The sequence below is a fragment of the Phacochoerus africanus genome, chromosome 10 (assembly GCF_016906955.1).
Source record: "Phacochoerus africanus isolate WHEZ1 chromosome 10, ROS_Pafr_v1, whole genome shotgun sequence".
Lineage (NCBI taxonomy): Eukaryota > Metazoa > Chordata > Mammalia > Artiodactyla > Suidae > Phacochoerus > Phacochoerus africanus.
The window spans coordinates 33,701,170-33,729,020 of NC_062553.1; the positions used below are offsets into that span (position 1 = coordinate 33,701,170).

Consider the following 27,851-nt stretch of genomic DNA (forward strand, 5'->3'; position numbering starts at 1 on the left):
TGGAGGTTGGTCACAGCATCCCCGTGATTGGTTGGTGATTGTGTTAGAAGAAACTGCCATTGCCTTGCTGGACCTCACTCTTTTTGTTTTGACGATTCTGTTCTAACTACAACACTGATATTTGACCATGGTACCCATCAGGGCCTGAGCTATAGTTGATTTACAATAGTAAATTGCATTAGTTTCAGCTGTGCAGTAAAGCGATTCATCTGTATATATAAATATATATATATACATATATATATACACACACATATATATAGAGAGAGATCTTGTAATATATATATATATTTCAGATTATTTTCCATTCTAGGTTATTACAAGATATTGAATATTGTTCCCTGTATTATGCAGTAAATCCTTGTTGCTTATTTGGTTTTCTTCTTTTTTTTTGTCTTTTTGCCATTGCTTGGGCCACTCCCGCAGCATATGGAGGTTCCCAGGCTAGGGGTCTAATCGGAGCTGTAGCTGCCAGCCTACGCCAGAGCCACAGCAACGCGGGATCCGAGCCGCGTCTGCAACCTACACCACAGCTCACGGAAACGCCGGATCCTTAACCCACTGAGCAAGGTCAGGGATCGAACCCGTAACCTCGTGGTTCCTAGTCGGATTTGTTAACCACTGCGCCACAACGGGAACTCCTGGTTTTCTTCTTAAGATTGAATGAATGACGTGTGTGTGTGTGTGTGTGTGTGTGTGTGTGTGTGTGTGTTGGGTGGCAGTGATCATAACTTGAGTGCCTTTCAGTCATCTGATACCTATTATCACAAGCCATAACCTTTGGCCATTTTTTTGACAAGGAGTGAAGAGAAGTAGCTCAGAGTGAAAAACAGTACCTCAGAGTTTTATCTGGACAGGTACATTTATAGTGGTTCCTTTGTATCTGACAGTGGTCCTCCGACAATTTGGTTTCTTTTTGAATTTTCAGATTGATGACACACAGATCAGCGTTTCCCCCACAGCTGCCTCTTTGGGCAAGAATGAAGGTTCTTGTGTCAAGGTGGATGAAGAGGGAGGCAGGGGCCCAGAGAGGCGTGGAGAAGTGGGAGCTGCTCTGTGCAGTTTATCTGGACCTCCTTGACACTTCCCCTTTAATGTTAACAACAACAAAACAGAAAGACTGAGAAAAATAAAACAACACCACCATTGCTTTAATGTGAATGTGAAAAAACAATAATCGTGAGACTCAAATATTAGGTGTGCAGAAGTGCTTTGCACTAACTCCTTTTCTGACCCAATCTCCTTAAGGAACTGAGCTTTTGACCTAACGCAGACTGTGTTCATGTGTAAATATAGCTGCCTTCTTCCAGCGGGAAGAGTCCTTTCCTTTGATCTGAGCTCCCTGGAAGAAACTAGGGTTACTAGATCAGAAGAAAGAATGAGCATAGCTTAGGTGGAATTGGGAGTTTCTCGAGTCTTGTTTGCTGATAGGCTTCTCCGTATACATGTGTATATATGTTGTATACACACACCCCTGAGTCTCTGTGGTTCCATTTCTACATTTGGTTTTTAACGCTAAAAGGGACTGATCTGATTAGAGGGCTTTGCTTTCAGAAGCTGTCGCAGGGCCCAGGTGACCGAGCTACTTGTCCCCCACGTGGCAGTTTCTGCGTACTGCAGCTACAACCCTGCAAACTGCACACCAGCCACTCAGGGCACGCCTTCACGTCCCAGGAGAAAGCATTTCTCGTTTGAGTATTAAAACCTGATGACACACAAAAGGAGGTCTACAATGTTTATCAAACAGGATGTTTCGAAAACTCAGCGCTGCCCCGTCAGATGTTTGGAGACACCCAAGGGACAATGAGTGAGGCGTTGTGGCAGATCAAATGCTGACCTTCTTTTCTTTGGGAAGGAGAGCATCACACCATGCTAAGCATTTTGCCATCCATGAGATCCACGTTTAAATCAGTCACTGGGAGCAGAGCCAGTTCATTCATGGGGTTCTCTAAAGCCCAGCCAAGTGACCGACAGCAATATTTTGGGGAATGACTTCAGGAAACCCAGAGGATTGTTGACTAGCAGGGCGCCCCTACATTAATAGCTTCCTTCTGATATGTTAGCGCTGCTAGTGAATTTTAGTTTTCCCCAAGGTTCTTTCTGATCTTGGAGGCAGCACTGGATGAGCTTCCAGACTCTTAGATTTGCACTGAGTTCAACCAATATTTCTTTTTAAGACTTTAAGGGGTTATAAATTACAACAGGCTTTTTGGTCTCAGAGCAGTCATAGCCCTCAGCTGCGACACATGTGCTCAGTACATGTACATTTTGGTGGACTAGACTTTTGTAAACTACCTCCCCTCCCCCAGTTTTGGAAGGAATATAAGGAAGCCTTCCAGACACAAGGAGATAAAGAATATGTTTTATAAAATCAAAATATGATTTACGGAAAAAGAAAACATTCCAATCATTTGGGCTCAAGCTGGGACTTCTGGTTAAAAACATCTTAAATTTCCTAGTGCTTTGGTAATGTTTTTGTAAAGTTTCACAGGATCCTCAACATACAATATATTCCCACTTAATCTCTATTTACTTGGTGATAACATTTGACTGAATTCCTGGAATTCTTGTTTCAGCAGGTTTATTAACCTCAGCATCCCAGGTCCTAACTCGCAGTGGCTCCTGTATGTAACTTTTGCTACTACGCATTTAGCCACAGACTTTGATCACACGAAGAAGACGACAGAGTCGTCAGTCATAAAAGAATGTTAATGTTGGTTCTAAACAAGTTAGGTAAAGTCTCAGTGGAGAACCAGAAGGAACATTGGCTAAGTTTTGGTGGCACTTAAATGTTAAGACGTGGATTTGCCTGCAGCAAGCGAGGGGAGCTCGGACAAAAATTTTTAAACCTCTTCGATTCTCAATTTCAACATCTGTGCATTGGGGATCAACATATTAGCCTTGTAGTATATTTATTCACTAGAATCCTTGCGTAGTGACTTTGGCCCTGTTGTAAGTGTTGAGATATGATGTTGAAGAAGATTCCCAAAGTCCCTCTCCTCATGAAGCTTGCCTTCTAGCTGGGGAAGACAACCAGTAGATAAGGACATAGTTCAGAGAGCCCCAAGTGTTATGCAGGACATACATCAGGATCTTGTGGTAAGAATACCCTGGCTGAGAGGGGCAGCCCCATGTCATGCACAGTGATTAGGGAAATCTCCTCTGAGGATGTGACATTGAAGGTGACCTGTATGACAAAGTGACACTAGCCTTGTGAGGGGTCAGGGCAAGTGCATTCTATGCACAGGGAGTAGAAAGGCAAAGGCCTTTGTTATGCTGAGGTGTGTCCCCTCAGCTCCTTTCTGAAGAGTTTTTGTCACAAATGGCTGTTGAATTTTATCTAAAGTGTTTTCTGCATCTGTTGAGATGATCATGTTTTTTTTTTTTTCTTCAACCCGCTAATGTGAAGTATCACACTGATTGATTTGCGGCTCTTGAAGAATCTGTGCATTCCTGGGATAAATCCCTCTTGCTCGTGGTGTATGATCCTCTTACAGTTTTGTTGGAGTTGGTTTGCTAGTGTTTTGTTGAGGATTTTTGCATCTATGTTCATCAGTGATATTTCCCTTTTCTTCATCTCCTTGTCTGGCTTTGGTATCAGGGTGGTGGTGGCCTCGTAGAACGAGTTTGGAAGTGTTCAGTCCTCTGCAATTTTCTGGAAGAGTTTCAGAAGGGCAGGCGTTAACTCTTCTCTAAATGTTTGGTAGAATTCACCTGTGAAGCCATCTTGTCCTGGACTTTTGATTGTTGGGAGTTTTTTATATACTGATTCCACTTCAATACTAGTAATTGGCTTTAAAGTAGGACAGAATGTGTAATGTTTTATTTATTTATTTATTTTTTGTCTTTTGTCTTTTTTGTTGTTGTTGTTGTTGCTACTTCTTGGGCCGCTCCCACGGCACATGGAGGTTCCCAGGCTAGGGGTCGAATCGGAGCTGTAGCCACCGGCCTATGCCAGAGCCACAGCAACGCGGGATCTGAGCCGCGTCTGCAACCTACACCACAGCTCACGGCAACGCCGGATCCTTAACCCACTGAGCAAGGGCAGGGACCGAACCCGCAACCTCATGGTTCCTAGTCGGATTCGTTAACCACTGCGCCACGACGGGAACTCCAGAATGTGTAATGTTTCAAAAACAGATAGAAGACTGGCTTAGCAGAAGGCAGGGGCCAGATCATGTAGTATGTTTCAGCCATAGTAAGGATTTGGATCTTCTCTAAGTGCAATGGAAATTATTAGAGACTTTTAAGAAATGTAATGACATGGTTTGATTTGTATTTTACAAAGTTGACTGCTGTGTAGAAAAAGGGCTGTAGGGTAGATGTTAAGAATGATAAGAGGAAGAAGAGTGAGGAAGCCATTCTTGTAATGTGGGCAAGAGATGATGGTGGCCAGGACTGGTGTAGTTATAATGGACATAGAGATAAATAGATGGATTTGGGACGCATTTTAGAGGTAGAAATGACGGAACTTGCTGATGGATTGAATGTGAGGGGTTTAAGAAAGGGAGAAGTCTGGGATAAATCTCGGGGTTTGGATTTGATGGGAAGAACTAATCAAATGGAGCAAGACTTGGGAAGAAATTGGTTTGGCCAAAGAAGCTAAGAGTTCCTTTTTGGATGTGTTAAGTTTACATTGTATTTTAGGATCCAAGTAGATATATCAAATAGGTCTCTAAGAATAAAAAGGAGATTATGCAAACTAGAGCTCAGGGCAGAGCTCTGGGCTGGAGATAGAAATTGGGAATCGTTACCCCGGCTGATATTTAAAGCTACAGGCCTGGAAGAGATGACTCAGGGAGAAAGAATGAACAGAAATCAGGAGGCTGGGGGCACTTCGACATTTAGATGCCAAGTTCAAAAGAAGGAATCAGCTGAAGAGTTTGAAAAGGAGTAGTCTTGCAGATGGAAAAACACAAGAAAATGTTATATGCCTAGGAAGGGGTTAATTGCATCTGTCGCTGCTGAGAGGTAAATGAGGATACAGACCCAGATTTTAGATTTGTTCACAGTGTCTCAGTACAAGTGTACTTGCATAGGAGTGTTAGGGACAAAAGCCAAACTGGAGTGGATTGTGATGCAAATTATAATCCACACAAAGTAAGCATCTGGCATACAGTGTGTGCTTAACATATGATAGATGTTATTGAGAAATTATAAGTTGGTGGAAGATCCCGTGGGTTGCCCATGGAAGCCATTCTCCTCCCCCTTCCCTGATCCCTTACTTCATTTTTCTGGCAGATATCCCCTACTTTAATTTGTTCAAGTTTTCCACTCTCCCCTATACCTAGGGATGAGCCGTCATTCGTCTAGGTCACTCTTGGTGGTCTCAGTCCTCTAGTTGAGTATGCACCTCAATCCTGGCCAGTGAGATCTGGGGGCACATTGAAGAAGGCTCTGGCAAAGGTTTTCTTTGCTATAAAAGGATATTTATTCATGGGAAGAAATGCCTCTGCTCTTCTGAATTACAACTTTTCGGGTTATCTGGAGTTGCTGCTGCCATCTGCATAGCAACTGAGACAAGGCAGGCTGTGGAGGGCAGCGTCGAAATAAGGAAAGCCATCTTTGTAGACCTAGATCTTGTTCTCATGGAGATACTCAGTCTTTAAATCAGTGCTTCTCAGGATGGGACTTCCACAAAGCTCTGTCTGATGCTGATTTTATCATAAATAACCTAGTGCCAGACATTGTTCTAAGCTTTACTTACCATTTTACAGAGGAGTAAATTGAGACCAAATGAAGTGATTGGCCAAGAGGCATATAGCTAGTAGGATACAGAGTGGGGATTCAAACCTGGGTCCTCTAGCTGCCGTGGGAATTCTGCATCTCTGTAGGTCACAGTAAATAGAACATCTGCAAAGCGAGACATGTTTATTTGGCTTCTCTATTTAAAAATAATGATTCGTTTTTAGATTATTTTCCAAGAGTGACAACTGCTTTGGGATTAAATTTCTCCTTTTGTCAGCCAATGGACCTGGAAATGCTGGGGAAGTGTGTATCTACAGTCCTTGGCCAGTGTGTACATTGAGTGACTTTTCTCGCCTGGAGGTACTGAAATCCAAATTTTCAAAGAGTAACTTGGCAAAAATTCGCAGCCAAGTTGTTTACATTTCTAATTTTAAAACATATATAAGATAAAAACAACTACTCCTAATTTAGGGCATAAAATATGATCTGTCTTGTATGAAGTGTTCTATGTACGTCATTCCACCAGATCTTCTATGAGTCTTGAGCTGTAAGAAAATTCTGCATCTTATGTTTGAGAGAAGTAAACCATGGAAAGTTTTAAAGTATATTGTTCCAAATTACTGGATTTTAACCCAGGGTTGTCTCATTCCAAAGGCCATGTTCTTAACAATCAAATCCATTCATTAAATTTTAACTAAAATTATGACATAAATCTGGAGGCTCCTTAGTACACTGAGGTAGCAGATTGTCTCTAAAAGATCTGTGAGAAGAAAAAGCCTGGGAGGAAGCAGATAAGATCAACAGTAGTTTTTCTCTGTATTGGGAATTACAGTTAATTTTTATCCTCTTTGGTAGATCACTGTTGTTAAAAGAAAACCTTATAAGAGATTTAAAAAAAAAAAATCAGGATTTTTACAGAGTTCCCGTCATGGCTTAGTGGTTAACGAATCCGACTAGGAACCATGAGGTGCGGGTTCGATCCCTGGCCTTGCTCAGTGGGTTAAGGATCTGGCATTGCCGTGAGCTGTGGTGTAGGTTGCAGACGCGGCTCGGATCCCGCATTGCTGTGGCTCTGGCGTAGGCCAGTGGCTACAGTTCCGATTGGACCCCTGGCCTGGGAACCTCCATATGCCGCGGGAGTGGCCCAAGAAATGGCAAAAAGACCAAAAAAAAAAAAAAAAAAATCAGGATTTTTAGTTTACGGATCTGGTAACTAGATGCTGGACAGAGGTGGATTTACCATGGTAATGGGGGACTGCATTGTCACCAACCACCTGGCCAATTGGTTTTGTTTTCTATTCAAACTTCCACGGCAGAAAATGAAGAGACATTCACTCCACTCTTCTTTCTGTTCATCAAACTCTTTCAGACGTCTTCCTGTAAAGCACGGATGTCTTCTTTCCATCTGGGGAAGACTGAGTAATCAGATTTTTCATGTCCTTGACTCTTTGCTCTTAAAGAATTTCTAAAGACAAACAGAAACCGATTGCCCAACTATTTATTTTGTGTTGAATTGATTGGTACGTTAAATAAGTGAAAGCAGTATTTTCATTTTTTATCATCCGTAGATAAAAGATGCTTACTTATTGAGTTGTTGGAGTTTGTTTCCTATTAACTCTAGCTAATGCCACATACTCAACCACAGAACAGTAGGTGATTACTTAGTAAATAATCCCAATCACCTCTTAGGTTTCTACTCCATCAATATTGGATAGCAAACAGAACCTTGATAAGACCCAGGTTGATTGCGAAAGGAATTTCCTGTATAGGTTGCCAACTAATTTTTTTCCATGACAGCCTAGTTATATTTTGCAGGTTTATGTACTATTTATAATTTGCATTCTGCCACCTTCATATAAAACTTTGAGTGATATTTACAGAATAATAATATTGTGAGTAATATTGTAAAATACAGGTGGCCAGGTTGGAATTAAAATTACTCTGCCAAAGAATGAGGAGAAAATTTTATAACTTAATAAGTATTTCAGCCAGGAAATGACAACCCTTCTTATGATGAGCACTGAAATACTGTCAAATTCAAGTGATTGTGTTATAAGAAGACATTAAAGTTTCATGATATGTCCTGAAATCTGAGTTATAACGTGGCTATTTAATGAACGACACGGTCCATCACTGCCATCTGTCCTTCAAATTGACTCTGCTTTGTTACATCTTTAAGCATGTGTGAACGGGAGATAGGCACTTACCATCTGCCTCTACATATTGAACCATGAGCCACCGCAGCTGCTGACCCTCAACACCCCCTGAAAGGAGCTCAGGGTGGAGACCAGGAGCGAGGCACTCTGTGCTCTGGGAAAACTGGCAGAACAGGTCTTCAGATAGTTAGATATTTTCAGAAGACTTTATGAGCCCAATTCTTGTATTGCCTCATATCTAGAAAAGCACTAAAATCCTTCATGGTGATGTGTGCTCCTCGTGACTAGTAGTAACCTTCAGAAGACTAGCATCAACCTTCTGCAAAATGCGTGCTTGGTTGCATGGACTTCCCCCTTCACCAAAATCACATATATACTGACATTTCCCCCTACCCTTTTGGAGAGGTATTTCAGAGCTATATGAAATGCTGTCTCGCAGGCTGCAGTCCTCATTTTGCCCCAAATAAAACTTACCTCTCAACTTTTAGGTTGTGCATATGTTTCAAGTTGACAAACATACATTTTTAAAAAGTTAAATTCAAGCACTACTGTCCCGTATTTTCCTGTATCAATGCATTGCCAGTTCGGGTCATTGCAACTGCTTTCCCCGCCTCTTTCAGTTTGTAGTACAAACGACAATGGCTCTCTGAACCACCTGAGGAAGAAAGCTATCCTTTCTCTTTCTTGCTCCGATTTTATGTCTAAACCATTCTCAAGGTGACATGGTAAACAGAAAAATCAGAAAGATGGCTCTGTCTGAAGTGCCTGATAAGCCTGCCTCCCTGCAAGGTAATGACCTGGTTCTTTGTCCCTTTAAGGAAGAAGGGAGATGCTTGCATATTATCCTACAAAGCTGGTAGTATGATAGTATGTGTAGGGGAAAGGGTCAAATAGTTATGTAAATTCACTTTACAGCTTGTAGGTAGAGAAATGAATTCTTGATTATATACACAAGTTCTATAGTATCAGAAATACTGATGAATCTATAGAAGAAAAGAGAAAAAGGCATATGTCTATGTTGTACCAACAACAAAATTTCCAATATTTAAAATTTGGGGTACATTTTCTTTCAAAGATTTTTATGCATGTAAGCACACAAATATGTCTGTGTATGTAATTGGGAATTATTTCTCTATAAAATTTTGTTTTCTTTTCGCTCTATGTAATATTATTGTATAAACATTTTCTTTATTTTATCAATAGATATTTGGAAATATTTTTAAGTGGTCAGCATATTTAACTATTTATAAATTTTAGGGCATTTAAATATCCACAGTCTTTTTTTTTTGGTTATAAACAATTCTACAGTATACACCTTGGCTCATGTTCTGGCACATTTATGCTGTGTGCTAGGTACCTTTCTCACGACTTTCTATGTATTAAGGATATGACTCCTTCCAGCAGGACTTAGATGTGGGTATATTATGATGTTCATTTTAAAGTTGGGGAAACCAAGGCACAGAGAAGCTAGCTAAGTTTCTAAGACCATACCCGGGCAACTGGTAGAGCCTGAATCCAGTCTAAGCAATCTTGATCCCAAGATCTCCGGAATCACCATGAGATTGCCATGTCATCTCTTAATACTTCCTTTTTTTTTTCTTTTTCTTCCTTTTTTTTTTTTTTTTCAGCAAGACTAAACCTGAGCTCTCTCTGCGACCTAACCACAGCTCACGGCAACGACGGATCTTTAACCCACTGAGCAAGGCCAGGGATCGAACCTGCATCTGCATTGATACTAGTTGGATTTGTTTTCACTGAGCCACAACGGGAACTCCTTAATATTTTCTTAGGGATAGATTTTCTAGAAATATAATGAATAAACCAAAGGGCAATGAACTTACTCAAACTCTTAATTAGTTTATAGAAAGGGTTATCATTCTGTATTTTCACCTCACGTTAGGGGAAGCTTGTTTTACTATGCCTTTATCATCATTGAGTAGTATAAGCAAAAATCTTTGGTCTATCTGATAAGTGAAATTTAATATTTCATATTGCATATTTGCATGTTTTCTGTGCATAGTAGCAAGGGCTATGGCTTATCTGGGCTTGAATCCCAGAAGTATCTATTTATAGGATGGTTGTGAGAATTAAATGGATCACTATATGGAAGGCTTCTAGAACAGTGCTAGATGGATGCTGGTATGTTAGTATTTATTTGGTAGTGATGGGGTTTAGAACACACTACCCCAAAATATGGTATACTGAGTATTTTAACCAGAAAAAATATGAGAAAACTGCAGATGCCGGAAGAACTCTCAGACCTCCCCCTTCTCCCTTGAGCAGGTCATAAAATTCTCTTGTGAGAGGTGCCCTCCCTGTGCTGGAGGAAATGAACTACCCGGAGCTCCAAAGATGATAGACACCGACCCTGATAGGAATCTGAACAAGCAGCCTCGCTGAATTTCTCTCAGTTTATTACTTTGGCTCACGCGCCTTTGTCCTATCATATTTTTCCACGACTTGCTTATCAGACCTGGTATTAAAATGGCTCAGGTTTAACCATATCCTTGGATCTTCATTTCCTTATGGAGGCTTCCATGTCATGTAAAATCTATATTAAATAAATCTGTATGCTTTTCTCCTATTAACCTCTCTTTTGTCTGCCTAAGTACAGAGCCTCAGCTGGAGAACCTAGTAGGCTAGTAGGAAAAGGAATCCCTCCTTCCCTACCATAGTCAAGGTGAACATTTTTTGTGTTTTTTGGCCACTGGAGTTTTTCTCTTGCAAATATCCTATTCATGCCCTTATTTTCAGAAAATTCATAGGCAAAAGACTCCCTACAATATTCCTTTAAGACAGTATTGCAGGGACTTGTTGTTTTGGCTCAGCGGAAACGAATCTGACTAGTATCCATGAGGATGTGGGTTCGATCCTTGGCCTCACTCAGTGGGTGGGGAATCCGGTGTTGCGGTGAACTGTGGTATAGGTCCCAGACACAGCTCTGATCCTCAGTTGCTGTGGCTGTGGCATAGGCTCCTATTCGAACCCTAGCCTGGGAACTTCCATATGCCGCGACTGTGGCCCTAAAAAGGAAAAAAAAAAAAAAGATAGTGTTGCAGTAGTTTTTCTTTATTCAGGAAGGAGAGGGACTGGATATTGATTGCATCAGACATAGCATTTGGATGAAACTCTTAAAATCTATAGAGTGCATTTAAGAAATACAATACTGAGAGAGGGCACCTTCTTTCGCTTTAGCAATCGATGTGTAGACCAGAGCAAGTACTGCTTTTGTAATTTGAAAAGAAAGATAATGGAAAAAGCCAAGTTTTGGTGTAATAAGAAAGACAACAAACATGTTTCATTACAGAGCTCAGAGGACTATGCAACCATATCTTTGAATTACAGAATCAATTGTGAGTTTGACATTTTCTGATGAGAACATCAAAATGTTGCAGCTAGTTTGGGGAAAAATGAGCTTCGTGTGTAATTAATGGAGGCAAACCCTTACAGAGAACAAAAAAAATAAATAAATAAATTAAATCAAATAAGTGTACATGTCAACTGTGGGGGGCAGGTAGAATAAAATACGAATCCTTATATTTCAGATTAAAAGAGCATGCTTTGATGATTGTAGTGTGGGGCTTTATACCCATTCCCCCGTGGTACGAAGCATCCTCAGTAAGTTAAAAAACATCAGCTGTGACATTAAAGCCATCAATAGAATTAGCAGGAACCTAAGAGCCAGAATACTTAACACAAGAGAAAAAAAAAAAAAAAGCACAGATTTGGAGTCTGTAGAATGCTCACGAAAGCTAACAGACTCACCAAACTGCTGTTCTCACTGGGCATGTGAACAGGTACAGCAGATTCACAGTGAGGAGGAAAGCCAAGGAATGGGAAGGGGTGTGTTAACAACACTGACAACAGCAGTCAGTGATGGAGTGTGTCCTCTGAGTGTGCCCAGTGCAGGATCCTTTACACACAGCTTTTCATTTCATCCTCACAACCCGTTAGTGGGGGGTTATGAGCCTCACAGCTGCCCGCAACTCCTAAGAGGCACCGCTGGCTTGCAAAGCCAGGTCCCTCTTCAGAGCCCATGTTCTTGTCCACCTGGGGATCTGCCACAGCGTCACCCCATTAGTTTCTGCTGTTGTCTCCTTCTGTCCCAATTATTGTTTCGGTCATGCATTCTGTGTCAGACAGCTCTGAGGGTCTCATCATGTGCGCTGCCCTGTGCTAGGTGCCCTTAGTATAGCAGAGAATGCGATGCTTGTTTCTCCCATTCATGGAACTTACAGTTGATCAGAGGAGACTGAGAATTACAGCTTCCTAATCAGCGTCAAACAGCATTTATTGAGTACCTAGAAAGTGCAGTCTCTGTCATTTCTGCAGCAGTGCTTTACTTTGCTGTTATTATCACCTCCACTTTGCATATAAGGAAACCGGGGCTCAGGTACATTTGGCGATTGGTTCACATTTCAGGCAGCTGTGAAGCGTCTGATCTTGGACTCCAGCCTTGGCCTGTTGGATGTTCTGTTGCCTCATTACTACATCACCCAGCCTCACCGTGATGCCCCTCGATTCTTCCATGGATTTCTCATCAAGAACATAAGTCCCTGTGCCCCCATCTTTTGCATTGTTGTGCTGCTACCATGTTGTTACTCTCCCTCGAAGTCACTTCCCACATCAGAATCTTGCGCTGATAGGATCATTTTTGTGCAAAGTAATGTCTTCAAAGTAACTGCCTCTAACAGCCTCTTACCTCCCATGAAACAGACTCACATACATACAGACATACAGACACACACACACACTTTAGCCATAGAGGCATATATTAAATGAGCTAATATTTGACTTGTTAATTAACCAGTTTATGGAAAAGTCAGACTAGTAGCATTTTGCTTTTCAAGGCACACATACACAAATACAAAGCAAGTTTCAACCACAACCACATTAGCCATATTGCCTCTAAATCAGTCTTCTTTCAGAATGCCTCATGAGCTCTGGTGATGTGACACGACTTAGATACATCCTCCCAAATCATTTCAATTCCTCCTATAAATGTGTCATGACCATATGCTAGCTCTGGCAAAGTGCTAAGTCTTCCCTCTACTGTAAACTCTGTGCTCTGACTTGTGGGAGTATCTGTCTAAGGAGTACGTGGGCTATAGGAAGCAGCCCTCTCCTTAAACACTGGGAGTTCTTCAAAGAACATTAAAGATTTCAACATACAGTGTCTTAGTTAAATAAGTAATGCAGGTACCTTAAGGGCCCCCTACTTTGGACTGTGATTGGCAGACACCCCGTTCAAGTGTCAATATGGTTGCCTTGCTGCATGATATGGCCAGTTTTCAATCCTTCTGTAAACCCAAGCTTACCTCCTTTTTAGAGTTGGGATACTACCTGCAGTGGCTTTAAAGCTGGGCCCCCAATTCTATGACTTACCTATCATCAACAGGTTGCATTTGTGTCCCCTTTCCTTGAAATGGGTGGGCTTGTGACTGTTTGACCAATAGAATACAGTGAGGTGAACCTACAGCTCACCCTACAGTCACATGACCCTACAGGTGCATGTGACTTCTGCTCTGGGAACTCTTGAGGATGGAGACTGCCTACTTCAAGAAGTCTTAAATAGGAGTTCCCCTTGTGGCTCAGTAGGTTAAGGACCCAGTGTTGTCTCCATGAGGAGGTGGGTTCAATCCCTGGATTCACTATAGTGGGTTAAGGATCCAGTGTTGCCTCTTGAATCCAGGATTGCTGTGGCCTCAGCTGTAGCTCCAATTCTGCCCATAGCCTGGGAACTTCCACATGCCCTAGGTGTGGCCATAAAAAGAAAAAAAATGTTAAAACTTGTTTGTATCACCTATATTATCTTTAATCATTTAACATGTTGCATATTGCAGAATTTTCTTCTTTTTTGAAGGTTGAATAGTATTTCATTGTATATATAGCATTATTTTTAACTTAAAAATTTTTTATTGTGTTATACTTGATGTACAATGTTTTGTAAGTTACAGGTGTATATTATAGTGATTCACAATTTTGAAAGGTTATAATCCACTTAAAGTTATTATAAAATATTGACTATATTCTCTATGTTGTACAATATATCCTTTAGTTTATTTTATACATAATAGCCTATACCTCTTAACCCCTGTTCCTATATGGCCCCTCCCCCTCCCCATCTCCATTGGTAACCATTAGTTTGTTCTTTATATCTGTGAGTCTGTTTTTTTTTATTATATTGACAAGTTTGTTTGTATTTTTTAGATTTCACGTGCAAATAATATATAGTATTTGTCTTTCTCTGTCTGACTTATTTCACTTAGCATGCTGCCCTCCAATTCCACTCATGTTGTTGCAAATGGCAAAATGTCATTATTTTTATGGCTTAATAATATTTTATTGTATATACATACCACATCTTCTTTATTGATTTATCTGTTGATAGATACTTAGATTGCTTCCATTTCTTGGCAATTGTAAATAATGCTGCTGTGAACATAGGGGTGCATGTATCTTTTTGAGTTAATGTTTTTACTTTTTCTGGATATATAGCCAGGAGTGGAATTGCTGAGTCATGTGGTAATTCCGGTTTTAGTTTTTTGAGAAATTTCCATAGTGTTTTCTACAGTGACTGTACCAATTTACATTCGTACAGTGTATGAAGTTTTCCTTTTCTCCATGTCCTTGCCAACATTTGTTATTTGTGTTTTTTTGATGGTGGCCATTCTGGCAGGTGTAAGGTGATACCTCATTGTGGTTTTGATTTTGATTTGCATTTCCCTGATGGTTAGCAATGTCAAGCATCTTTTCGTGTGCCTGCTGGCCATCTGCATTTCCTCTTTGGAAAAATGTCTATTCAGACCTTTTGCCCATTTTTTAATTGGGTTGTTTATTTTTTTGATGTTGAGTCATATGAGCTGTTTATATGTTTTGAACATTAATCCCTTATCAGTCATATCATTTGCAAATATCTTCTCCCATTCAGCAAGTTGTCTTTTTGTTTTATTGATGGTTTCCTTTGTTGTGCAAAAGCTTTTATGTTTGATTAGTTCCCATTTGCTTACTTTTGCTTTTATGTCCTTTGCTGTAAGAGACAGATCCAAAGAAAATACTGCTGTGATTTATGTCAAAGGGTGTTCTGCCTACATTTTTTCTACATTTATGGTTTCTGGTCTTATATTTAAGTCTTTAATTCATTTTGAGTTTATTTTTGTATATGATATTGGAGAATATTCTATGAAGCCAGCATCACTTTTATACCAAAACCAGACAAACATATCACAAAAAAAGAACATTACAGGCCAATATCACTAATGAACATAGATGCAAAAATCCTCAAAAATATTATCTAACAGAATCCAACAATATACTAAAAGGATCATACACCATAATCAAGTGGGATTTATCCTAGGGATGCAAGGATTTTTCAATATCCACAAATCAATCAATGTGATACACCATATTAACAAAATGAAGAATAAAATCATATGATCATCTCAATAGATGGAGAAAAAGCTCTTGATACAATTCAACATCCATTTAAGATAAGAACTCTTCAGAAAGTGGGATGGAGGGAGCATACCTCAATATAATAAAGGCCAAACATGTCAAACCCAGAGCTAACATCATACTTAATGGTGAAAAGCTGAAAGCATTTCCCCTAAGATCATTTAAAAAAATTACATTATGAAGACTTTTATTTATTTGTTCAGAGTATATATGTCACTTCACTGATTATACATTTTTCTGAGAAAGTGCAATAGAACTACTGTGGGTAGGGTGAGTTACTTTTGGCAAAGATGCCCACTCTTACCACTTTAATTCAACACAGTAATGGAAGTTCTAGCCAAAGAAATTAGACAAGAAAAAGAAATAAAAGCAATTCAAATTGGAAAGGGAGGAATAACACTGTGCCTGTTTGCAGATGTATGATACTCTACATAGAGAATCCCGAAGATTCCACTAGGAAACTACTAGAGCTCATCAATGAATTTGGTAAACTTGCAAAGTACAAAATTAATATACCAAATTCTGTTGAATTTCTATACTCTAACAACAAAATATCAGAATGAGAAAAGAAGGGAATAATCCCATTTACCATGATATCAAAAAGAATAAAATACCTAGGAATAAACCTCCCTAAGGAGGTAAAAGCCCTGTACTTAAAAAACTATAAGATGCTGATGAAAGAAATTTAAGTTTACACAAACAGACGGAATGTTGTACTGTGTTCGTGGATTGGAAGAATTATTGTTGGTAAAGTGATCATCTTACCTAAGGCAATTTACAGATTCAAGGCAATTTACAGACTCAATGCAATCTCTATCGAAATACCAATGACATTTTGGTACTGAACTAGAAAAAATAATTTTAAAATTTGTGTTGAAACACAAAAGACTCCAGATTACCAAAACAATCCTGAGAAAGAGGAATAGAGATGGAAGAATCAACCTCTCTGACTTTGAGCTGTACTACAAATCCTTTCTTTTCTTTTCTTTTCTCTTTTCTTTTCCCCTTCCTTCCTTCCTTCCTTCCTTCCTCCCTCCCTCCTTCCTTCCTTTCTCTCTCTCTCTCTCTCTCTTTCTTTCTTTCTTTCTTTCCTTCTTTCTCCTTCTTTTTCTTTCATTCCTTCCTTTTTTCCAAATCCCATCATACAGGGCACCATAGGGACTCCTTATGGGCTTACAATTTTATTGAGTTTCCTCATATTTAAACAAAAATGATAGAATAACTTTGGTCTTAAATTAATATACTTATGGAAAGTCAATGTAAGTAGACCACCCACTAAAATATTCAGTATTGGTGTTTGTTGTTCTATATTTATTAGGATGACACTCCAAGAATTATTTTTCAATATGTTTGCATTATCCTTACTGCCTGCCTGTAAATTCATATTGTTTCAATGTCTTCCATGACTAATTCAAATAACCATTGAAAAGAAATTTCACACCGCTCTTCCCCTTGAAATCTTACCCCTTTTCATTTAATTACTATTGTTGTATTTTAGCAAGCTGTTGGTGGAAACAAAGCTAAGATTTTATATGGTGCAACTTTTTTTTTTTTTTTGGTCTTTTTTGTTGTTGTTGTTGTTGTTGCTATTTCTTGGGCCGCTCCCGCGGCATATGGAGGTTCCCAGGCTAGGGGTTGAATCGGAGCTGTAGCCACCGGCCTACGCCAGAGCCACAGCAACGTGGGATCCGAGCCGCGTCTGCAACCTACACCACAGCTCACGGCAACGCTGGGTCGTTAACCCGCTGAGCAAGGGCAGGGACCGAACCCGCAACCTCATGGTTCCTAGTCGGATTCCTTAACCACTGTGCCACGACGGGAACTCCTGGTGCAACTTTTTAAAGCTAGAGCAACCTTGCATCTTAATTAGATTGTTACAAAATCATTTGTATTTATAATTAAATTTGAATATTTAGAACCAATATTTTGAGTCTGATTGATTTGAGATCTATTTATTTAAGCTGACACAATAAAATTATATTTAAGGAAGGACAAGAAAAAATTAGCATACAATTTTCTCTGCTGTTTGAGCCACTCCTCCTCCCCTTTAGGGTGCTTTGTGCATCTGCATCATACATTAACTGATCCCCATAGAAGGTGCAAGAATGCCTGCTCACCAAAAAACAAACAAACAAACAAACAAACAAACAAACAAACACCAGTTTCCTCCTGGCACCTGCAAGGTAACTCCTTAGGAGGTAACATTCCTTCTCAATTCTGTAAGGGGTTATGATGACCTACTACTCACCTTGTTGAACTATGGAAACTGTCAATATGTTATTTTGATGTATAACCCTCTGTCTCAAAAAAAGTACTGGCTGTGACTTCTAATGGGGAAATGAGCCATTCCTCTAATGGGGAAATAGTCCTCAGTGCTTCCTGAAAGACTGTCTCCTGGGTTATAATCCTCAGTTTAGCTTGGATAAAATTTTCTATTTCTTTCTTAGATTGACTACGAACTTATTTTCTTTTTTCATTGACAAAGTCTTCATAATATCTGCGGCATATTGTTCAGTTCTTCACTTAAAACGTCTCTCACTGTCATTTACCATGGACCGGGAGCTTCTGAATTTGACTTGTTTCGCTAATCCTGGCCTACTCTGCAATGCATTCAAAGTAACTTTATTTGATATAAGCTACATGTAGTGAATGAAAAGCAAGCACGATTTAATGCTTTTGGGTTAGAGAATATTTCAGAACATAAATTCGTTTTCTTAATGTGTGATTCTAATGATGTCTTAAGATATAAAGACAGTTGGTTTAACAAATGCTAATTTTTCTTAAAGGAGGTAGCATGTAAAAACAACCTCATAAAAATATCTTCTATATGTGTGTATCCCAAAATTCTACAAATTACATTAAGCTTGGAGCTTCTACATAAAAATACCAATAGCATTCTTTTAGATTCAGGTCTCACTCGGTGTATAGCAGGAAGCTCATACCCAAATCTTTTCCATTTAGACTGGAGGTTATGTGAGTTCTTCACATGTGCTCAGAACACTCTCTTTCTACAGAGAATAGTAGAAGAATATCTCATTGTGAAGAAGAGGGAAAGGGAGGAACACATTCCCAGAAATGGGAGCATTACCTGATCATTGCTGACATTACTGTTCATTAAAAACCATGCAGTGTCTTGGTAATACCATTTCTGTTACTATGACCACCATGTATCTTACGTTTCCTCTGCTTCCCAATGACCCACCATTCATTTTTCAACTTTATTTTAAAAGGACATCACTCTACCTTCTATCTGGGGTCAGTCGGTGGTGGGGGCAGCTGGTCAAAGGTAGAGTCAAGAGAAACTAGGAGCAGGCATCAGGGAGAGCCTAGTTGCAAGAGGCCAGGTGAAAATTGATGGAGAATGGTCAAGTAACACAAAGGCCATAGAGCCAAAAAGGGTTCAAACCAGCAACAGGTTGTCCTGAAAACAGAGCCTGGACCTGCCAAGATGACACTTGGGAAGAAGGCAAAGACAGTGATATCCATACTCTTCTGGCCTGGTCTTCTCTCCTCTCTGGACCATCCTCTTTAAGCTCTTTTCTTTGGGGCATCTATGTCCTTTCCAGGCCTACAGTGTTCACACTGCCTTACTGAGGCTTACACTGTTCTGGTCCATTCTTCATGTACAGAACTTTCCTGCTTAGAGTTCTGAAACCTTGAGGAATTTGTTCTAGGTGATCTGGTGACCAACATATGCCAAAGGATCAATAGGTACCACAGGGTAAGGTTGCGTCTTCCAAGTTAAGTCCATGAAACTTACATTGATGCATCTAGAAGAAATAAGAACTTCAGGCAGATCAGAAGGAAGACAATTTGGAGGAATAATTTTATCTTTGATGCCTTCAGAATTCCATCTCATAGGAGGTCTTTCTAAAGTATTCAACATTCATAGAAGGGATTTGCTACAAAATTATAGGATTTTATAGCTAAAGAGGGATTATGGCGGCCATTATTTCCTAATCTCCTAATAGCTCCCAGTGCAGGCCTCCACAGGGGGTGCTTACCTGGTGCTTGTTGATAGACAGCATCAACAGAGAATAAAAATTTCTGTCCTATAATGACATCTGCTGTCATTATTCATGACATGCACAAAATACAGTCGACAAAATCCATAAGTGAACTATCAAAGCAGCTTAATAGCACTTCGATGGGTCTCTTTCATTCTAAGGTGGTTGCTATAGGCGAAGCATTTTTATAGCAGGCTCTATCTATGAATGGGAGAAGTAAATCGACGAATTAAGGGATTTTAAAGCTGCCAGAAAAGCCCTCTGCCATCTGTTTCCTAAAATACCTTCCTTGCTTTCTGGTGCCTGACATTGCAAATGGAGCTCCAGATTTTCCTTTCAGTTTCCTTTCCCCATGAAAATAAAATGACAAAATAGATTCACCTAGGGAGATATTAGAACAGTCCCCATGCTTGGGCCCGACCCTCAGAGCACCTGCTTGCATTAGTCTGGATGAGGGCCCAGATATTGGAATTGCTTAAAAAGTCCCTGGGTTATTTTAATGCACCACCGGCGTCTGTAAACACTGTTAGTGAAACACTAAAATGTATTCATTTGCACCTGAGAGAGCTGAGTGTGAGCACTTTGTTCTTCTTTTCTTTTTGATCAGATATCTTCCTGCAAAACAGGTTTCTAGAAGGGAGAAGGACTGAAAAGAGAACTGTGGATTCTAAGGGAAATTGATGGCCAAACGGGAGAGCCGGGAGTGGAAGACATGGGGATTCCTCAAACAAGCACAGTCCATTTTACAAGGCTTGAGATCTAGACTTGTTAGGATTAAGGCCAAATAAGAAGAAAGAGACAAGCAGTAGCCTCCTGCCTCCCTGCCTTTCCCCTGGCATTTAAAGAGCCATCTGCACGTAGGTTAGGGGCTCAGAGAAATGGCACGCACACTCACCTGTAGACGGCATCAGGAGTTTTAAGATGTTGCTGCCACAGTTGCTTCTGCCCGGCCAACCCATCAGGGCGCTGCATCACCTCGCCTTTGATTTGAATTTCCAGATTAATGGGCTTGAAAATTGAATTATCTCAGTGATGCCTTAGAGGTCCCAGGTGAAATGAAAACAAGTCAGAATAGAAACCGCCTCTGCCTGGGTGCTACAGAATCTTTTCAGCTTGGTGTTTTCAGGGTTAACGTGAATCCAAAATGGTAATTACAACATGGGCAAATCAAAGCTGGGCTGAGACCTAAAATGTGCTAAAATGTTCTCGGGTGTCAAAATGTCATGGGGGAACTGCCAACACTTAGATGTGTTTTCTTCCCGGCTATAAATCTTTTCGCTTTTCTTTGCCTAGATGCTCCTGAAGTTTTTCAAGGCAATGAGACAGGTCCAAGAAAATCAGTAAATTAAAGGGGACATAAAGGTAGTCTTTGTAAGGAGTTAATTTATCCTTTTGAATGGCTCAAGAATCCTGGAAGTATTCCCCCCCCCATTTTTTTTTTGGTCTTTTAGCTTTTTCTAGGGCCGCTCTCGCAGCATATGGAGGTTCCCAGGCTAGGGGTCTAATTGGAGCTGTAGCCACCAGCCTACACCAGAGCCACAGCAACGCGGGATCCGAGCAGCGTCTGCAACCTACACCACAGCTCATGGCAACGCCGGATCGTTAACCCACTGAGCAAGGCCAGGGACCGAACCCGCAACCTCATGGTTCCTAGTCGGATTCGTTAACCACTGCGCCATGACGGGAACTCCATATTTTCCCTTTTATAAACAAGTATGGAGGCATTGATTAAGTGGGCTCTCCGGCATCACCTTGGGAGATGTGGATTTCCCATGAACCTGAAGCCAGGGGGCTCCTTGCTGGCACTGGCCCCGTCTCAGGCCATGCAAGGAGGGCCCCTGGCAAGAGTTCAAATGGTCATAGGTTTTGTAAAACTTGAAAAAAGTATGCAGTATTTTAATAGCGATCAGTTAAGACGACTTTCTCCGCTCCACATTTTCCTCTGACATTCTTCCTTTCGTAATGGGTGATCTTGGAGGGATGTATGTGTTTGTGGACCTGGCTGAGGGAATTATGAGCTAATTTGTGTGGTCTGCAGTCACTTCAGTATAGACCCAAGTTACTGCTTGGTATACTAGTGTTCATATACCTTACAGGGAACCTCTTCTGTTCTCTATATGCTCCTCTGGCATCTTCACCTAAAGCAAGAGCAGCATGATATCACCTAGGTCCAAAAGTATGTTGGTAGGAAAAGGGGTGAAATGAAGCTTGGAATGTATGGAGCCAGAAACTAGTCCATGGGAAAGTCTCTCAACTGTCGGGCATGTACAATTTTAAGTGGAGGATTCAGTTGATACTCAATTAAATCAGAAGTTCTTTCTAGTCAGAAACACTTCATCTTTTTTGGGGGGGGGCTATATATGAAATGAAATTTATTAGAATTCCTGTGTTTGTAGGACACAAATCTATAGCAGTAAGACCAAGTGGTGAAGTTACATATTTTATGCATCCTAGAGCATCCGATGGCACCATAGGATATCTGATCTATCTTAACTTAATGAAGTTAGCAGTTCCAGACCAAATGGCAGGGAAAATTGTCTGCAGTAAAGTGATATAATCAACTGTGCTACAGGAAAACAGTGACTTATTCTGCTAGTCTCTGTATTGGAAAATGTTTCAAAATGATTCTAGGACAAGGTGGTCGAAGAGCATGCAGCCAAAAAATGGAGGAAAAAGGTATGATAGAGGTGTTTCTGATGGTTGATTAATATGTTACATTATTTTTTGTTTTTTATAATGTTTTAATTTTTTTTTCTTTTTTTTTGGCCACACTGGTGGCATGCGGAAATTCCAGGGCTGGAGCTTGAACCCAAGGCACAGTGGTGACCTTAACCACTGCAGTGACAATGCCAGATCCTTAACCCACTGAGCCACATGGGATCTCCAAAGTTTTCATTCTTAGCAGGCTTTTGAAAACTTATAATCTGTTGTGACTTCTTTTTTTCTTCTTAGTAAATATCACTTTTATGCCTAATCTGATATTCTCAACTTTGTATTCTCTTGTTAAAGAGCTTCCAAATTAAGCGTCAGCCTGCACAAAACACCGATTTGCCTCTCTCTCTATCTCTGAGGGGAGAAATTTTTACACTATGGGCCAGTCAAAGTATACGTACGTGTAAGAGGGAATTGTGGGCTTTGAGCTGATATTTTTCTACTTACTTAGGAGTCAGAAATCTGAGTTCTTTTCTGAACTCTGCCATTTATTGGCTGAGTGGCCGGACGCAGATCCCTGAGGGCAGGAAAAAGAAGAGACATGCTATTTATTGGACATCCAGTAGTAACATGCTAGAAGCATACCAGTGCTTTTCCTCCACAATCTCATTTAATCCTCACCACTGGTTTAAGAGATTGGAAGAAGCTAAGATGGATGCATGAAGAACCCACATCAAGTGAATGCACTGGAATTAGAACCTCTACCTACCTATCTGACTTCATGGGCTGTGATTTTGCCATGACTTACAGATTTAAGACTCACAGATTCCAGAGTTCCCGTTGTGGCGCAGAAGAAATGAATCCGACTAGGAACCATGAGGTTGTGGGTTCGATCCCTGGCCTTGCTCAGTGGGTTAAGGATCCGGTGTTGCTGTGAGGTCACAGATGTGGCTCAGATCTGGCATTGCTGTGGCTGTGGCGTAGGCTGGCGACTATAGCTCCGATTCGACCCCTAGCCTGGGAACCTCCGTATGCTGTGGGTGCAGTCCTAAAAAGACAAAAGACAAACAAACAAACAAAACAAAACAAAAAAAGACTCACAGTTTCCTCAGCTATAAAGTGGGGAAATTATGTCTTATTTACCTGCTTCCCAGAATTGTGTCAGCCATCAAATTAGGGAGGCTGTGAGAAAGAACTTTAATATTAATAAATATGAAATAGTGTTTATGGTCTGCAGCTCTGTCTGCAGCCCTTGTGATTTGGGGTATTAAATCATTTAACAGTAACAGCTCTGAGATATTGTAGTAAATGGAGCTCCTTAGATATGTTGGCAAAGGAGTGACTTTGAGGGTTTTCTGTGCCCATGGAGATAGTTGTTTTCTGCTGGGACCGCAGTAGGGATATGTTTCTTTTTACCATAAGAGTCCTTGACTCCACCCAGAACAGAGAACAGAGGTGTAGAAGAATAATCATGACGGTAAAAAGAAACAAAGAGCTTCCAGCTGAGTTTGTGCAAAGAAATGACCTTTAATATACAGCATATTGGAAAAAGTCATCATCCACCAAAAGCAATTATTAAAGGGTCATTTCCATGAACCTTGTACTTTTGCAGGGTCTCAGAAAAATATGTTAAACGTATTATAAGCTCAGATTTCTAGGTTACTAGCAAAATTTGGAAGATGAGAAATCCAGATAGGACCAACACAGAGTCTATTCTCTTGCCCAGGCTGGGTAACGAAAATTAGTTCCTTATTGAGAAGGAACTTTTGGTTAATATCAGAATAAAATTGTAGAATCATTTAGAGAAAGTTGTGTATGTGTTAATGTTTGAGGTAATTGTATATTATATTGATATGTACAGTTTTGCATTTCAAAGTATGTGACTAGTAGTTCTCAAACCATTTTTCTTTCAAATGATACAAGTTAAAAATAATTCAGGAGGAGTTCCCATCGTGGCTCAGTGGTTAACGAATCCGACTTGGAACCATGAGGTTGCAGGTTCGATCCCTGGCCTCGCTCAGTGGGTTAAGGATCCGGTGTTGCCATGAGCTTTGGTGTAGGTTGCAGACGCGGCTGGGATCCCGCGTTGCGGTGGCTCTGGCGTAGGCTGGCAGCTGCAGCTCTGATTAGACCCCTAGCCTGGGAACCTCCATATGCTGCAGGAAGCGGCCCTAGAAAAGACAAATAATAATAATAATAATAATTCAGGATATTTTCATAGATAGATACTTGACATACGTAGATCAAATGGGACTATTGTAGTCAAGATTCTGGTTTCTGGAAAAGGCAGAACCGTGTTAGAAGAACTGTTTTAACAAGGTTTATTTGTGCATGGGCCACATGTGAGAGCCCATGAAATGTACAACTTGATAGGCAAGTTAAATAACTTGAACTTTTTCAGACAGAAATTTTTAAACATTTTAAACTTTTACATAGTGGAAGTAAGGAGAAACTTTTTTTTCTAAGTTATGTCAGACAGAATCACATGAAGGCACACCTTAGAGATATTGCTTGTTGGGTTCAAGACCACTGCAATAAAGTCAGTATTGCAATAAAGCCAGTCACATGAGATTATTTTTCCTTGCTTCCCAGTACATATAAAAGTTATGTTTATGCTATACTATAGCCTACATGTATAATAGCATTATATTTTTAAAAACCCAACATATATACCTTAATTAAAAAAATACCTTATTCCTAAAAGATGCTTACCATCATCTGAAAATGCTGGGTTGACACAAACCTTCAATTTGCAAAAACTGCACTATCTGCAAAGCACAATGAAAGGAGGTGGGCATTAATACTATCCAAAATATTTGTCCAGCTCTTCTCTATCTAGTTCTTATCTTTACATTTTTCTGTTATCATTTTTTAAACTTGTAGATGTGACAGAGTTGTCGAGTTCAAAGACAACTTCTTAGGGAGTTCCCGTCGTGGCGCAGGGGTTAACGAATCCGATTAGGAATCATGAGGTTGCGGGTTCGATCCCTGGCCTTGCTCATTGGGTTAAGGATCTGGCATTGCCGTGAGCTGTGGTGTGGGTTGCAGTCATGGCTCGGATCCTGCATTGCTGTGGCTCTGGCATAGGCCAATGGCTACAGCTCCGTTGGACCCCTAGCCTGGGAATCTCCATATGCTGCGGGAGCGGCCCAAGAAATGGCAAAAAGACAAAAAAAAAAAAAAAAAAAGACACCTTCTTAGAAGTACAGGTTCTAGATTTAGTAAGCTGCATTACTCATCCCCATAAGTGGACCTTTGTCTGACTTTGTTTTTAGAATCTCAGTGCACTTTGCTGACCTTTCACTCACTAAAATTATATATGGGTAGGGGAAAATTTTTTAAAAGATAAAGTTGTAAAGAGGTCATATTTGTGCTTACCAGGGGTGAGAGGCAAGAGACGGGGGATTGGAGGCCGGCAGTCAGAAGGTACAGACTTCCGGTTTTAAGATATATAAGTGCTACGGATGCAACATACGGATGATGGGTATAATTAACTTTGCTGTATGTTACATACAAAAGTTAGGAGAGTAAATCCCAGGAGTTCTCTTCACAAGAAAAAGAATTTTCCTTTTATTTTGTGTCTATATGAGATGATGGATGTTCACTAAACTTATTGTGGAAATCATTCCATGATGTATGTAAATCAAATTATTATGCTGTACACTTTAAACTTATACAGTGCTGTATGTCCATTATATCTCAGTAACACTGGAAGAAAAAGGGCATAAAGTAGTACAGTAAGGGGTATGTTGAATTTTGACTTTATTCTGTCCACTTTAATGGGAGTGCGAGCGTGAACTTGTCCCAGTGATGTTTTATTATCCTTTGGACATCAGGGTCTCAGGCAGCCTCCTGGTCCGCTGCCCATTAATCCAGCTCAAGGGGAAAGTTACTTATTTCATTTTTCCTTGTCTAGCTCTCCTCTTTTAAATTATATTTTGCTTAGTTCTTATTTTTAATCTCTGTTTACATTTTGCTGTTTTATTGCATGTACTCTGCTGTAAGTCATATTAAATCTTCATGGAAAGTGATAAGGCATAAACCAGGTAATATCGGCTGTTTCAATCCATCTTGCCTGGCTCCTTTGTTTTTATCTCTTGCACCTGCCTCAGAGTGATCAGAAATTCTGATGGGATGGTGGCCTGACACATCCACTCTCAGTGCCAGCCCAACCACCGACTGTCTCCCTAGAGAAAAAGGTGCTGAGAATGCAGGGTGTGCGTGAATACGCTGACCTTTCCAGGGGCTGGAGTTTTGGGATGATTCTCAATTCTGGACCCAGTGGTTGTCCTGGCAGGAAAATCTGAACCTTTCAGTTCCTGAAGAGAAATCGTACCTCTGAGGTCTGTGGATCCCAGAGGAAGAGCCTTGTCATTCCATTCGTGTCCTTCCAGGAGGACCTGCTGGTTGTCAAGGCTCACAAAGTGTTGTGATCCTCCTTCTATTGGAGATCAGCAATCAAACTCCTTCCTGTGTTTGTAGAAGAACTGAAGTGTTTCTCGTATCGTATCCCAGACTGTAAGGAGTAGTACTTTGTACCACCTGCATATTAATAGGTACACTTTTTTTTATGTCAGTATGTGATTAGTAGTTCTCAAACTACTGTGGGTGTCTGTCACTCCCAGGTACCATATTAGCTTGGTATGTAAATAAATACATACCACAGGTATGCACAGGAAATTAGCATAACCTAAGAAGACTCAGCAGCAGTGTCTTTGAGATAAAACAAGGAGAGAGAAAGGAAGAGGTGGAGAGAGGGAGGGTGGGAGGAGGGGGAGAGAGAGGGAGAGAGAGAGAGAGAAAAAGGGAAAGGAGGAGGAATGGATTAAAAAACTAGGAAAGATTCTACTGTAGTAATCATCAAATAAAACTACTAGTGGAGACAAATGACTATGAGAATAACCACAACAAAATATTTTAAAAGAAGACTCAAGGAGATTCTATTATAGCTTTACAAAGACTTTCTGAAACCTAAAATTTTAATAATTTTTAAATTTAAAATCTAAGCAGATTGGGGTTCCCTGATGGCCTAGCAGTTAAGGATCTGATATTGTCACCGCTGTGGTGCCTCTTTGATCCCTGGCCAAGGAACTAACATGGAACTAAAGGAACTAAACTAACAAGGAACTAAAAAAGAAAACTGAGCAGATGAATGGAGGAGAGGTTAGCCACTCCAGAGATCATCCTGGAGGGGCGAATAGAAGACATGTTTTAAAACACAGCAAAAATGCAAAGAGTGTGAAAACATGAGAAAAAACTATGAGATTTGGAGGCAGCACTGGGAGTTCTAAAATGTGGAGAATAGAAATTCTAAAAAGGGGAGTTCCCACTGTGGCTCAGCAGAAATGAATCTGACTGGCAACCATGAGGACACAGGTTTGATCTCTGGCCTCACTCAGTGGGTTGGGGATCCGGTGTTGCCGTGAGCTGTGATGTAGGTCTCAGAAGCGGCTTGGATCTGGCATTGCTGTGGCTGGGAACCTCCATATGCTGCAGGTGCGGCCCTGAAAAGACCAAAAAAAAAAAAAAATTCTAAGAAGAGGGAAAAATAAGCAGCTAGAAGGAAACATAACAATCAAAACAACAATTGAGAAATACAACACTGGATTGACAAAAAAGACTCGGATTTTCATAGTTGAGGGTTGGAGATGAGAGGGAGGCGGAGCAACAGGCTGGTGGATACCGGCTTGGTTTTTCCTTCTGCACCCAGTGGTACCCTTTGGAAGTACTTAATGCTTTTGTCGTGTGATAGAGGAACCTTGATATTTCTGATGGCACCATTATGCTCATACCTTCAACTTTTCATGTGACATGCCAGGCCTTGTTCCATGGGCTTCCACATCAACAATTATTATCTAATGAATGAAAAACTTGTTGTGTGTAATAAGCACTA

At 40.4% G+C, this 27,851-nt stretch overlaps 1 protein-coding gene across 1 annotated transcript in view; it reads left to right on the forward strand.

Annotated features, from left to right (window-relative positions):
- Positions 1-27,851, forward strand: part of GRXCR1 (glutaredoxin and cysteine rich domain containing 1) — a 317,107-nt gene that overhangs the window by 128,724 nt on the left and 160,532 nt on the right. The window lies entirely within an intron of this gene.